The sequence below is a fragment of the Gossypium arboreum genome, chromosome 13 (genome assembly GCF_025698485.1).
Source record: "Gossypium arboreum isolate Shixiya-1 chromosome 13, ASM2569848v2, whole genome shotgun sequence".
NCBI classification, from domain to species: domain Eukaryota; kingdom Viridiplantae; phylum Streptophyta; class Magnoliopsida; order Malvales; family Malvaceae; genus Gossypium; species Gossypium arboreum.
Window position 1 is genome coordinate 13,406,249 of NC_069082.1, and position 13,756 is coordinate 13,420,004.

The 13,756-nt window shown below is 35.0% G+C and overlaps 2 non-coding genes across 2 annotated transcripts; both read right to left on the reverse strand.

Annotated features, from left to right (window-relative positions):
* Nucleotides 1-9,492: 9,492 nt before the first annotated feature.
* On the reverse strand, nt 9,493-9,599 carry LOC128287336 (small nucleolar RNA R71). Its single transcript, XR_008278036.1, has one exon. It is a non-coding gene; the product is annotated as a small nucleolar RNA R71 (small nucleolar RNA).
* Nucleotides 9,600-12,856: 3,257 nt separating this feature from the next.
* Nucleotides 12,857-12,962, reverse strand: LOC128287758 (small nucleolar RNA R71). The gene has a single exon (XR_008278460.1). It is a non-coding gene; the product is annotated as a small nucleolar RNA R71 (small nucleolar RNA).
* Nucleotides 12,963-13,756: the final 794 nt, after the last annotated feature.

Genomic DNA, 13,756 nt, shown 5'->3' on the forward strand with positions numbered 1-13,756 from the left:
ACTGTTTAGCTTTGTTTCTCAATGAAAAAGGGAATAACTGAAGGCGAATGGCGTCATCAAAAACGCCATTAAATTTAAATGTATCACATAGTTCCAAAAAGTTTGCCAAGTGAGCATTGGGATCTTCGTCCTGCAAACCATCAAACTGAACAAATTACTGTATCATTTGAATTGTGTTAGGTTTCAGTTCAAAATTATTTTCAGCTACAGCAGGTCTTACTATGCTCCATTCAGTTCTTATTAAAAAAGGTTTAGCATAATCATACATAGTGCGCGGAGCAGGATTCTGATTAACAGTAATCGCAGGAGGTAGCAGATTTTTTTGGTTTTCAGCCATCTCCTCGGCTGTGGTTGAAGTATCGTCCTCTTGCTCTTCCTCTATGTATCGTAAGCTTCGCCTTATTTCTCTTCGATTTCTACAAATTGTGCGATCAATCTCACTATCAAACAATAATGGTCTCGACGGGTTTCTTCTAGTCATACACTATAAAAACCTGCCAGGAACGAATAAAAGAAAAATTAGAAAAGAAAATAAAAATTTAAATTGCAAATAAAGTAGAATGGCTAAAGTAATAAAAATCGAGTGTTCCTAATATCCTAGTTCCCCAGCAACGGTGCCAAAAACTTGGTACGTGATATTCGCGACAGGTTTAAAAATTTATAATTAAGTGTTCTTAAAACTAACTATTATCACGATGAAGGCAAGTGTACCTATCGAACAGTAGTATAGTTTTAGCAAGACCGAATTGTCGAACCCAAAGGAACCAAGAGTACTAGTAATGACTGTCTTTTTATTATCTAGCCTAAGAATAAAGAGGTTTTGTTTTAATTAACTAAACTAAGAGTGCACAGAGAGAAATTAGGGAAAAACTTTTGGGAAAAATCGATTGATTAAGACAATACCCAAAGAAAAATCCACCTAGACTTCACTTGTTATTTGAGTATGAATCAAACGATTTATTCATTTGACTTGATCCGTAGAAATCCCTAAGTTATATTATTATCTCTCTCGAGACTAATAACGTCTAACCCTAGGTTGATTAATTGAAATCTCTTTCTAATTAACACTTAGTGTTGCATTAACTCGATCTATGGATCCCTTTATTAGGTTTCACCCTAATCTGACAAAATCTTATCACCCTATCTTTATGCTTGTTTCTCACTCTTTTTACTCTCCTATGCTCACCTAAGTATAAAACATGAAATTAAAGAATTAGGAGCATCGAATTCACCAAATCTAATGGGAAACCATCCATAAATGTGCTAAGCATGGGATAAAAACATGTATAAATTACGGTTTACCACAGATCATGGACAATAACCCTGTAATAGTTGTTATATTAGATGATTTATCGGAATCTAAGGGTCCACGGATATGGGACATCTAGAGGTGGTTTAGTCTATAGAGGCCCACACAGAGACTAAGTCATTCGGGCTAACAGAAGAGGGAGTTTGCTAGGGATTAACTTGGGATGGGTAGACCGTCAGGAACAATGGATGATAAAAATTTAAAACCTAAGGAAGTTAATGTAAGATAACTAATGGTAAACCCTGGGCTTCATATCCAAGGCTATGAGAGAAAGGAAAGTTATTTGAGGCGTAATTAGATCTATAACCCTAGAGGAACCTTACCCTAAAGGAACATGTGTATACTTTAGACAAAGAATAAACCAGTCAGTGGTGACCTATGGGAAAAAAGGGGGAGACAGATATATCATTGGTGAAATATGCTAATAGCCAAGGATGACTAGGGAGTTGAAACTTCTTTTTGAAACTTTGTTCTTTAAAGTTCTAAGTTTTGTTATATGGCTGTTATGTAGAATCTCACTAAGTTCTATTGAACTTACAAATGGTTTGCTTAATTGTAGGATAAAGTTTTCACCCAAGAATCAAGTGGAGGGCTGAGCTAGACTTTGCCAATTTGTGGAAAAAGGGAGCGATAGTTGTAACATGAATATAAAGGGCGACTCCTAGAGGCTACGCCTCAGGGATTTAGTTGGAATCATGAAATTTTAAGGGTTTAAATTCATATTTTTAAATAAGTTGTAAGATAGTGACATTTGGAATATGTGTATGATAAATAGTTTAAAGTGTAATCTAAACGCTTGAAAATGTAAAAAAAAATTGATTTAGGAATATAATTAAGTTGATCAGTTCTTTAAATGATCTGGTACTCGAATCTGGTGATCGGGTCGGGTATAGCATGTTCCAGTGAAGGCTTTGCACCTTCTTGCTCTTGTTATTCAAAAACCTAAGTTGAAAATTGATAAAGAGTGGGAATTTCAGCATCAATAGGTGCACAATTTTATTTGGAAATTGAAGATAATGTCTATAAGCACATTGATCAAGAGACATGTGGGCACATTATGGAATAAGATTGAAAACTTGTACGCTTCAGAGTCCAACAATAATAAGTTGCTCATGCTTAAGAGAATGATGATGTTGATTTACAAGAAAGGGAATTCTATAGTCAACCACTTGAATGAGTTTCAAGGTTTTTTACTCAACTACTTGGTATGGGAATTAAATTTGATAATGAGATTATGAGGCTTTGGTTGCTTTCTACTCTATCAGACTATTGGGAAATGTTTTGAGTATCAGTTATTAATGTTACTTCAAAAGGTACTATGACCTTGGAAATTGCTAATAATGGTGCGTTGAATGAAGAACTGAGAAGAAGGTCTCAAGGTTATTCACCATAATTCTAGGTTCTGGTTGCCAAAAATAAGGGACGAAGCAAATATAAAGGTTAAAAAGGAAGAGATAAAAGTCGAAGAAAATCGAGATTAAGATACAAGAATCTTGAGTGTCATTATTGCGATAATAAAGGCCATATCAAAAAGTATTGCTACAAGAGGAAAAGAGAGAATAAAGGCAATGGTGATAAACAACAGAGAAGAAATAATGAGAAACCTGAATGTGTTGCTGTCGCTACTATTAATGATCTGTTAGTCCTTTGTGATGAGAATTTGATCAACCTAGCATACGATGAGACTAGTTGGGTGATATATATTGGTGCTTCGTTTTATGTTACGTCATGGAAGGAGTTCTTCACATCTTATATTCTTGAGCTTTTAACCAAATACTTTACATTTGATCCAGCCCAATATTTGCTTTTCTATTTCCTAAAAATAAACTTCAATATATTTTCAATTAAATAATTTTCTCAAATCGATTATAATTTCGTTAAATCATGATGATTTTATCGTAAAAGAATCTATTATAAAATATATTTAATATTTCCACATTCAATAGTTCACTATGACCAAATGGTTAATTTCCATTTTTGGACTTCATTTAATTTGAAAAACATAAATTTATTTTTCAGGTCATTTTCATTTTGGAGAAAACCATATTCATTTCCAAGTGATTTCATTTATCCATTTTCTTTTTTATTTTGGAGAAAACCTTAACCATTTCCAAATGTTTTTTTTATTTCTCCATTTCTATTTATTTTCTGCTCATTTGATTCAATATGCAATTTATTTTTGGTTTCAACGAGCTAGCAGAGGGACCTATTGGACATATGCAATTAAAGTTAAAATGATTTATAATTAAGTTCTAGCTTTTCGCCTATTAATTCTAAACTCATTTAGTCACGAAGTCATTCCACTATAGTATCGTGACTGAGCTCTACCCAACAACATACCATTATGAAAGTAACCTAATCAGTGTTCATCGTATGACCTTGTCATAAGTGTGTTACCCTTATAGGATATCCTTAATCTTTTTGGGATAATATTCATTCTCCCAATATCGTCCTATTTTATCTCATAATAACCATTACATCTTCCTTCATGAAAAGTCAATCACTATCAAATAGTGATCAAGGCATCCATCACAAAGATGATAACCAAATTTATTTTTCATGAACCAGTAATATCATTGAAAGGATATCATTAACCATGTCTCAGGCTATGAATTCCATTGTTGTGAATGACACTACATACTACAGAAGTTGTACACCGAACGAACCGGCTTTTGGTTCCTTATTTATTTGAACTAAGGCTTCTACTTGCATCAAAGTGTACAAGTCAAACATACATAGTCCATTATCAACTCAGGATTTAGGTATGATACACTATGAATGTCACAAGTGAATAAATCCATAAACAAATTCAAGATTTATTCCTTTTTTGGTCCAATTCAATGTACTGTTAGTCCAATCAATCACATCTATGCCTCTATCTTCTGGGTGTCCTCCGCTCTGATGCCTAAGACAAAAAAACTCACTAATTGGACTTGATATACAACATATTACTTTTTCAATTAGTTTTTTCATTTTTGATTAGGCTAAGGACATGTTTAGGTCATCTAATAATATAAGTTGTCTTTCTGTATTACGATCTGACCATGCAATATTGCTTATTATTAGTTTAACCATTAGGCTACCAATAAGCAACATTTCTTCTATTTTGTTTTACATGCGAAAACCATATGAGGACAATTATACGAAGTATATTAATATAATCATTGAATTTTTTTATTAACCAATTTGTTCAAAAAATTTACATGTTTACAAACGAATATACTACCCTCATGGCACCAGATCCAACATCTTTGTGAGGGGCAATAGAAATTGACTAGAAGCTCCTTGCTTGCGGTTAAGGGAAGAAAAGTTTGAAATTTTATTTGATGTAGGCTTTAAGTTCTTGAGGCATGCTAAATGCAATAGAAGATGATGGCTCAACATAGTCACATGAGTGAGAAGGGGTTCAATATCAACTTCCGAGTTTGAAGAATGTTAAACTAAAGAATTGTGTTAATTGCATAGCTGGAAAGTATAGAAGAATTTTGTTTAAGCGTCATCCTCCTTTGAGAAAGTCAGATTTGCTAGAGTTGGTTCATTTTGATGTTTGTGGTGTGTTGAAGGTTGGATCACATAGTGGTGCATTTTACTTTGTGACTTTCATTAATGATTGTTTAAGGAAGCTTTAGGTTTATGCTTTGGAAAGAAAGGACCATGTAGTTGATGTGTTTAAGCAATTTCAAGTTATAATTGAGAGAGAGCTTAGGAAGAAGTTAAAGTGCATTCGTACTAATAAAGGTGGTGAGTTCAAAAGACCATTTGATGTTTACTATCGGTTTCAAGGAATCAGACATCAAAAGACACCACCAAAGACTTTATGATTGAATGGGTTGGCTAAGAGAATGAATTGAACATTGATTGAAAGAGTCAAATGTTTTCTTTCAGATGCAAAGTCGCCTCGATCTTTTTGGGCCCATGCTTTCTATACAGTTATGTTGAATCTAATGCCCTAAATGTAGTATTTTTATCTATGTACACTTGTAATTTTTTTGAATTGATTGGTTAAAAAAATTATTCACAAATTAACTTAATATATTTTGTATATTGTTCTAAATGGTTTTTTCATACAAAACAAAATAGAAACAAATATTAGCTCACTGGTTGTTTATTTTTTAACTAATACTAAGTGTTATTACATGTTTGGATTGTAATATGGAAAGATAAGTTATATTAGTAGATGAACCTAAACATGTCTTTAGTCTAATCAGAAATAAGCACATCAATTGGAAGACAAATATTCCATCTATGAAGTCCAATTGGAGATAAGCTTTGTCTTGGGCATTGAAGGAGATGTGACTAACTAGACTAACAATACATCAGATAGGACCCAAGTAGAATAGATCCTAAATCTGTTTATGGATTTATTCACTTGTGATGAATCTTGAATGAATGATGGATTATGTATACGTGACTTATATACTTTGATGTAAGTAAATGTAACACCCCAAACTCATTCTACATTAACCACCAAAGTAACTCCTGTTAACTCCCAACCTAACCTCCAACACACCACAAATTCACTACATGAAAGTTTTTCTAAGTTTTCTCATTGCAGCGAAATGTCATAACAATATGCATAGAATATCAAATATGCAAACACATAACACCAACGTGAAAAGGGGAAGGGTTCACATACAATTAAATAACAAAACTTCAAGGTTTGTAATAAAGATAAGTAAATAAGTATAAGTAATTTAGAATCATACAACAACATTGGTTTGCATACAATAATACAGGTTTGCATACTAACACTCTTTATAGGTTCGCTAAATGTCAATAGTTCGTATGGTACCTAAGTTCACAACATGCATTATGGTTTCGTAGACTTCGCAAGAAATGATTCATCCATGCATGGGCTTTCATACTTTAATTGGGTGTGAATAATACATAGGGTTGCACATTTTAACTGGGTTCGCTAAGACTGTCGCTAATAGGGGTACGCAGATAATTTTTGGGGTTGCAAACATAAAAGGGTCGCATGCATGGACACTTCACATTAAAATTGGTTTGCATCAAAGTGTAAGAAATTTTTGACAAAATTAAAAATAATATCATGGCATGCATGAAAGGTAGGTTACTGAAACATAAACTTTATTCATGTTATATGAGATAGGCAAATATTATAGTGCTTAGTTGCAAAAACAAAAAGAAATTGAAAGTAGAACAAAAAGAAATTAGGTCTAATAATTGTGGCAATATTCAAACAAGTCTAATCCAAACAAAAAGCACATCACTTCTTTCCAAGGTTCATTGTTATCAATTTTGGGTTTAACCTTGCTTAAACCATTCACGTGGCATATGCCATTCGCGACCTACTTATTTGCGAAGTTAGAGAGGAATGACTAAGTTCATTGAAAACTCAGTGAATACACCGAGTGCATTAGTGTATACTTAAAAACACCATGTTTAAAATAGAAAGAAGGCTTAGTTTGAAGAATCATGTCGTATGCTGGGTTCGCGGTAAAGGTTGCAAGAACATAAATTTGAAAATAGTTTCACATGTAATTACTTAAAATCATACTGAAGAACTTATCTTGTTCTTGTTTGAAAATAGAGCCTATATATAGCATGAAACATGCTCACATACTTGTCTTATCAAAATGGATGAGAAACATAAAACATGATCCCGCATTTGTCTTAACACACTTATCTTATCTTTGTTCGATATGCGGACCTCTTTATAGTGCCTTAGAATGACTCAAAGAGTCCTTAACATGTCCCATAAGTGTAGCGTGAATCTATACACTGTCTTGTACACCAACATTTCCCCTTGAATGGAGCATAAGTTGACATTCCCTTATCTCTCCACGTGTTTCAAGGCCTCAACACCCAAAATCATAGAAAACTTATAGGTGAGTACTTAAAATCCTTTGGTATACCAATCCATCCAACATATAAGCTCGTAGAGGAGCTTACATATAATACTTATCACGTAGGCTCACAGAGGAGCTCGTACAAAATACTTATTAAAGAGCTCACAAAACATGACTTGTAATGTAACACCCCTAACCCGTATCCGATGTCGGAATAGGGTTACAGAGCATTACCAAACTTATAACTTATACAATCAACATTTCATAATTAACTATCAATCAAATAAAAAACCATTCACAATTATTGATAAACCTCAATAATAACATATTTTAATCCCGTGCTTGGCATATTTTTGGATGAATTATCATAAGATTTAGTGAATTTGATGCTCCTAATCCTTTAATTTCATGTTTTATATCCATATGAGGGTAGGAAAGCGAAAAGTGTAAGAAAAAGGCCAAAAAGGGACAAAATAAGTTTATTTCAGTGCTACACACAGCCCAAACACTTCAACACGGGTAATCCACAAGCCCGTGTTAGACACACGGGTAGACCACACGCCAATATGTCATGGCCGTGTCGACTTAAAACCATATCAGAATTGCACACGGCATGAGCACCATCACACGGGCGTGGAATATGACTGTGTCCCTGTCAAGCCCAAGTCTAATTCTATTCGAAAAAGGCTAATTTTGTGCTATTTTGGGCATTCCAAAGTCTATATAAACACCCTAGAAGAGGATCAAGGGAGAGGGGGTGGACAAGAAGTAGAAGGCAGAAAATACTCGAAGACAGCCATTGGAATCAGCTCGGAAGTAGGATTGACTTCAAGACTGAAGATCTCCATTCAATTTCTACTGAAGTTTTTGGGTTTCTTTATGTTTTGTTGTTTTCCCAATTTTGAGATTTTTTCCTCTATCATTATGAACTAAATTCCCTAAATACCTAGGGAAGATGAAACCTAAGACGAATCTTATTATCTTTTGAATTATATGATAAATACTTGTTCTTATTCTTAACTATGAGTTTTAATCCTTGCTTTAATATTTCAGGATATTAATTCAGGTTTTGATATGCTTATTCAGTGGAGCAAAAGTCCCTGTTTAAGAGTAGATCTTTCATAATTAAGCAGAGTTGATTGCAATCCTAGAGGTAGGACGACATAAATCTGCCGAATTAGAGTCAAATCTAATAAGGGAATCCATAGATCGAGTTAATGCGACAATAGGGATTTTAATTAGACAGATATTTCAATTAATCAACCTAGAGTTAGTTGTTTTTAATATCGAGAGAGATATTAACATAAACTAGGGATTTCTACTGAGTAAGTCAAGTGAATAAATCGCCTAGTTCAGAAGTAGTAGATGAAGTCTAGGTGGATTCTTCCTTGGGTATTGTCTTCTCCATCAGTTTTCCAAAAGTATTTTCCAACTTTTATTTCTGTCGTGTTCTTACTTAATTAAATAGTTAATTTTAGTTTAAAAACATCCCTTTAATTCTTAGGCTAGATAATAAAAAGATAGTAATTACTAGTACTTTTAGTCCTTGTAGATACGATATTTCTCTTCTCACCATAACTATACTACTGTTCGATAGGTGCGCTTGCCTTAGTCAAATTTTTAGTCAGTTTAACGACCATCAAGTTTTTGGTGCCGTTGCCGGGGACTAAGATATTAGGAACGCTTAATTTTTATTACTTTATCCATTTTTATTGTTATTGTAATTTAATTTTGTTTTTATTTTAATTACTAATTTTTCTTTTATTTGCTTCTGGCAGGTTTTTATAGTTTATGACTAGAAGAAACCCGTCAGGACCTCTACTTTTTGACAGCAAAATTGAGAACACAGCTCGTAGAAATCGTAGAGAAATAAGATGAAGTCTACAGTATATAGAGGAAGAGCATGAGTTCGACACCAATAATACCGAGGAGATGGCTGAAAATCAAAATAATTCGCTGCCTCTTTTGGTTGCCGCAAATCCTGTGAATCAGAATCCTGCTCCTCGTACGATGTACAACTATGCTAAGCCTAATTTAGCGGGGGTTAAATCGAGTATTGTTAGACCTGCAATTGCTACAAATAATTTTGAACTAAAACCTAACACTATACAAATAATTCAACAGTTTGTTCAGTTTGATGGTTTGCAGGATGAAGACCTAAATACTCATTTGGCCAACTTCTTAGAGGTCTGTGATACTTTCAAAATAAATGGCATTTAAGATGATGTCATTCATCTTTGGTTATTTCCCTTTTCATTAAGGAACAAAGCTAAACAATGGTTGAACTCATTACCGCGAGGTTCCATCAGTACTTAGGAATAAATGACAGAAAAGTTTTTACTAAAGTATTTTCCGCCAACTAAAACGGAAAAGTTGAGGAATGATATCTCTTCTTTTGTGCAGATGGATTTAGAAACTCTTTACGATACATGGGAGAGGTATAAGGACTTATTGAGAAGGTGCCCTCACCATGGGTTACCTTTATGGCTACAGGTTCAAACTTTTTACAACGGTTTGAACCCCTCAACTAGCTAGTTAATTGATGTAGCTGTCGATGGAACCATAAATGAAGAAACACCTGAAGAGGCTTATGAATTTATAGAGGAGATGTCACTGAATAACTATCAGTGGCAAGTCATGAGAACAAAGCCAACGAAATCAGTCGGTGTTTTCAACCTAGATGTAGTCACCATGCTATCAAACCAGGTAGAACTCTTGAATAAAAAGATTGACGGTCTATGTGGTTCTACGCAAGTATATCTAGTGATGCAGTGCGACACGAGTGGAGGTGGAATGGGCAATTCAGAATATTTACCCTTCAGCCCCAACATAGAGAACAAACAAATAAATTATATGGGTAATAATCCTCGACCTCAAAATAATCCTTACAGTAACACTTACAACGCAGGTTGGAGGAACCACCCAAACTTTTCATGGGGAGGCCAAGGAAATCAGGGACCACACCCCCTCCATGCTTCCAACAACAACCTTATCAGCAAGATAAAAAGCTAAACCTTGAAGAGATGATGACAAAGTTTATTTCAGTGGCGGAAACCCGTTTTCAAAACACTGAAACTGCACTTAAAAATCAACAAGCATCAATTTAAGAGCTCGAGAATCAAATAGGACAGCTGGCAAAGATTATTTCAGAGAGACCACAAGGGAGCCTGCCTAGTAACACCGAACCTAGCCCAAAAGAGCACGTGAAAGTAGTTACCCTAAGGAGTGGGAAAGTGTTAATTGAATCTGAAAAGAAGCTGCCACAAGAAGCTGATAGGAAAGAGGATAAGGAGGTTAAACCCAAAATCAGTGAAAAACTAGTACTGAAGGAATATAAACCACCAATCCCATATCCAACAAAGTTGAAGAAAGACCGCATGAATGCACAATTCAGAAAATTTCTTGAACTTTTTAAACAGTTGCATACTAACTTACCTTTTGTTGAAGCTATCTCCCAGATGCCTACATATGCAAATTTTTTTAAAGAGCTTCTAACAAATAAAAAAAAGTTTGAAGAGTTGTCTATAATAGAATTCAACGAAGAGTGCTCAGCCATACTCTAAAATAAACTGCCAACCAAACTGAAAGATCCAGGAAGTTGTACTATTCCCTGCTTAATTGGTAGTTGATAAACTGTAATTTATACATATTTTTATCCCATTCTTAGCACATTTATGGATGATTTCTCCTTAGATTTGGTGAATTCGATGCTCCTAATTCTTTAATTTCGTGTTTTATACTTAGGTGAGCATAGGAGAGTAAAAAAAGTGAGAAACAGGCTAAAAACGAAAAAAATAGACCCACGTGGGAAATCAACACAACCTGGACTTCCTCACATGGACGTGTCACACAGCCGTGTCTATTTGGCAGGATCGAAGCATGACTTACACGGGTAAACTACATGCCCGTGCCTATTCAACAGCCTTGACCATGGGCTGGAGTAATCGCACACGGGCGTGTCATAGTAGCGTGTCCCTGCCAAGCCCAAGTATAGTCCTATTCGTAAAAGGCCACTTTTGAGGGCTCTTAGGCATTCTGAAGCCTATTTAAATACTTGAGGAGGCACTTAGAAGAGACACATGGAGTAGGAGGCAAGGAATTACTCAAGGGAAGCCGATTGAATCATCTCAAAAGCTGGATTCATCGTCAAGACTGAAGATCTCCCTTCAATTTCCACTCAGGGGTTTTGGGTTTTCTTTATGTTTTGTTATCTTTATTCTTTCAAGCTGTTTTCTTTCATAAGTTTGAACTAAACCCCCTAAATACCTAAAGGGAATAAAACCTAATACAGATCTTATTATTATTATCTGAATTGTATGATAAATATTTGACTTGTTTTTAATTATGTGTTCTTAATTCTTGTTTTAATATTCCAGGATATTGATTCAAGTTATTGTTGTTATTCAGAGGAGGAAAAAACCCTGACTAAGAGTAAATTTGTCATAATTAAGTGGAGTTGATTGTATGCCTAGAGATAGGGTGACAAGATTTTGCCGGATTAGGATGAAACCTAATAAGGGAGTCCATAGGTCGAGTTAATGTAACACTAGGTGTTAATTAGAAAGAGATTTCAATTAATCAACCTAGGGTTAGACGTTATTAGTCCCGAGAGAGAGATAATAATATAACTTAGAGATTTCTATAGATCAAGTCAAATGAATAAATCGTCTGATTCAGAGTCAAATAACAAGTGAAGTCTAGGTGGATTTTTCCTTGGGTATTGTCTTAATCAATCGAGTTTTCCCAAAAGCTTTTCCCAATTTTCCCTCTGTGCACCCTTAGTTTAGTTAAGTAGTTTAGATAAACAAATCCCTTAATTTTTAGGCTAGATAATAAAAAGAAAGTAATTACTAGTACTCTTGGTCCCTTTGGGTTTGACAATCCGGTCTTGCTAAAGCTATACTACTGTTCGATAGGTACAGTTGCCTTCATCGTGATAATAGTTAGTTTCAAGAACGATTAATTATAAATCTTTAAAACCTATCACGAATATCACGTATCAAGTTTTTGGCACCGTTGCCGGAGAACTAAGATATTAGGAACACTCGATTTTTATTACTTTAGCCATTTTACTTTATTTGCAATTTAAATATTTATTTTTTTCTTTTCTAATTTTTTCTTTTATTCGTTCCTGGCAGGTTTTTATAGTGTATGACTAGAAGAAACTCATCGGAACCATTATTGTTTGACAGTGAGAACGATCGTACAGTTCACAGAAATCGAAGAGAAATAAGGCGAAACTTACGATACACAGGGGAAGAGTAAGAGGACGATACTTCAACCACAACCGAAGAGATGGCTGAAATCCAAGAAAATCCGCTACCTCCTGCGATTGCCGCTGATCTAATAAATCAGAATCCTGCTCCGCGTACTATGTATGATTATGTTAAACCTTCTTTAACAGGAACTGAATCGAGCATAGTTAGGCCTGCTGTTGCCGCGAATAATTTTGAACTGAAACCTAACATTATTCAAATGATCCAACAGTTTGTTTAGTTTGATGGTTAGCAGGACGAGGGCCCAAACGCTCATTTTGGTGAATTTCTTAGAATTTTGCGACACTTTTAATATCAATGGTGTTTCTGATGATGCTATTTGCCTTCGGTTATTCCCTTTTTCATTGAGGAACAAAGCTAAACAGTGGTTGAACTCGTTACCACGAGGGTCAATCACTACTTGGGAACAAATTACTGAAAAGTTTTTATTAAAATATTTTTTGCCGGCTAAAACGGCTAAATTACGTAATGATTTCTCTTCTTTAGTACAGATGGATTTAGAACACTCCACGATGCATGGGAGAGATACAAGGACCTTTTGCAAAGATGCCCTCACCATGGGTTACCACTCTGGCTACAGGTTCAAACATTTTACAATGGCCTGAATCCTTTGACTAGACAGATGATTGACGCAGCTGCTGGTGAAACTATCAATAATAAGACACCTGAGGATGCTTATGAATTTATAGACGAAATGTCACTGAATAATTATCAATGCCAAGTCATGAGGAAAAAGCCAACGAAAACAGCCGACATTTTTAACGTCGATTCGGTCACTATGCTCTCTAATCAGGTAGAACTTTTGAATAGAAAAATTGATGATTTTCTTGGTTCTTCACAGGTTCACCCAGTAATTAGTGTGAAGCAAGTGGAAGTGGATCAAGCAATTCAAAATACCCACCCTATTGCCACAACATGGAGAATGAGCAGTTAAATTACATGGTAATAATCCTCGATCTCAAAATAATCCTTATAGTAATACTTACAATACAGGACGGAGGAACCACCCAAATTTCTCATGAGGAGGCTAAGGGAATCAGAGACCACCAACACTTTCAGGCTTCCAACAACAACCTTACCAGCAAGACAAAAAGCTGAACCTTGAGGAAATGCTAACAAAATTCATCTCGGTGTCATAAACTCGTTTCCAAAATAGCAAGACAGCACTTAAAAATCAACAAGCGTCGATCCAAGGGCTCAAAACTCAGATAGGTCAGCTCGCTAAATTGATATATGAACGACCACAAGGTAGCTTGCCGAGTAACACTGAATCTAACCCAAAGGAGCAACTTAATGTAATTACCATTCAAGATGAGGAAGGGTTAGTTGCACCTGAACTAGAATCGAGGCAAGAAATT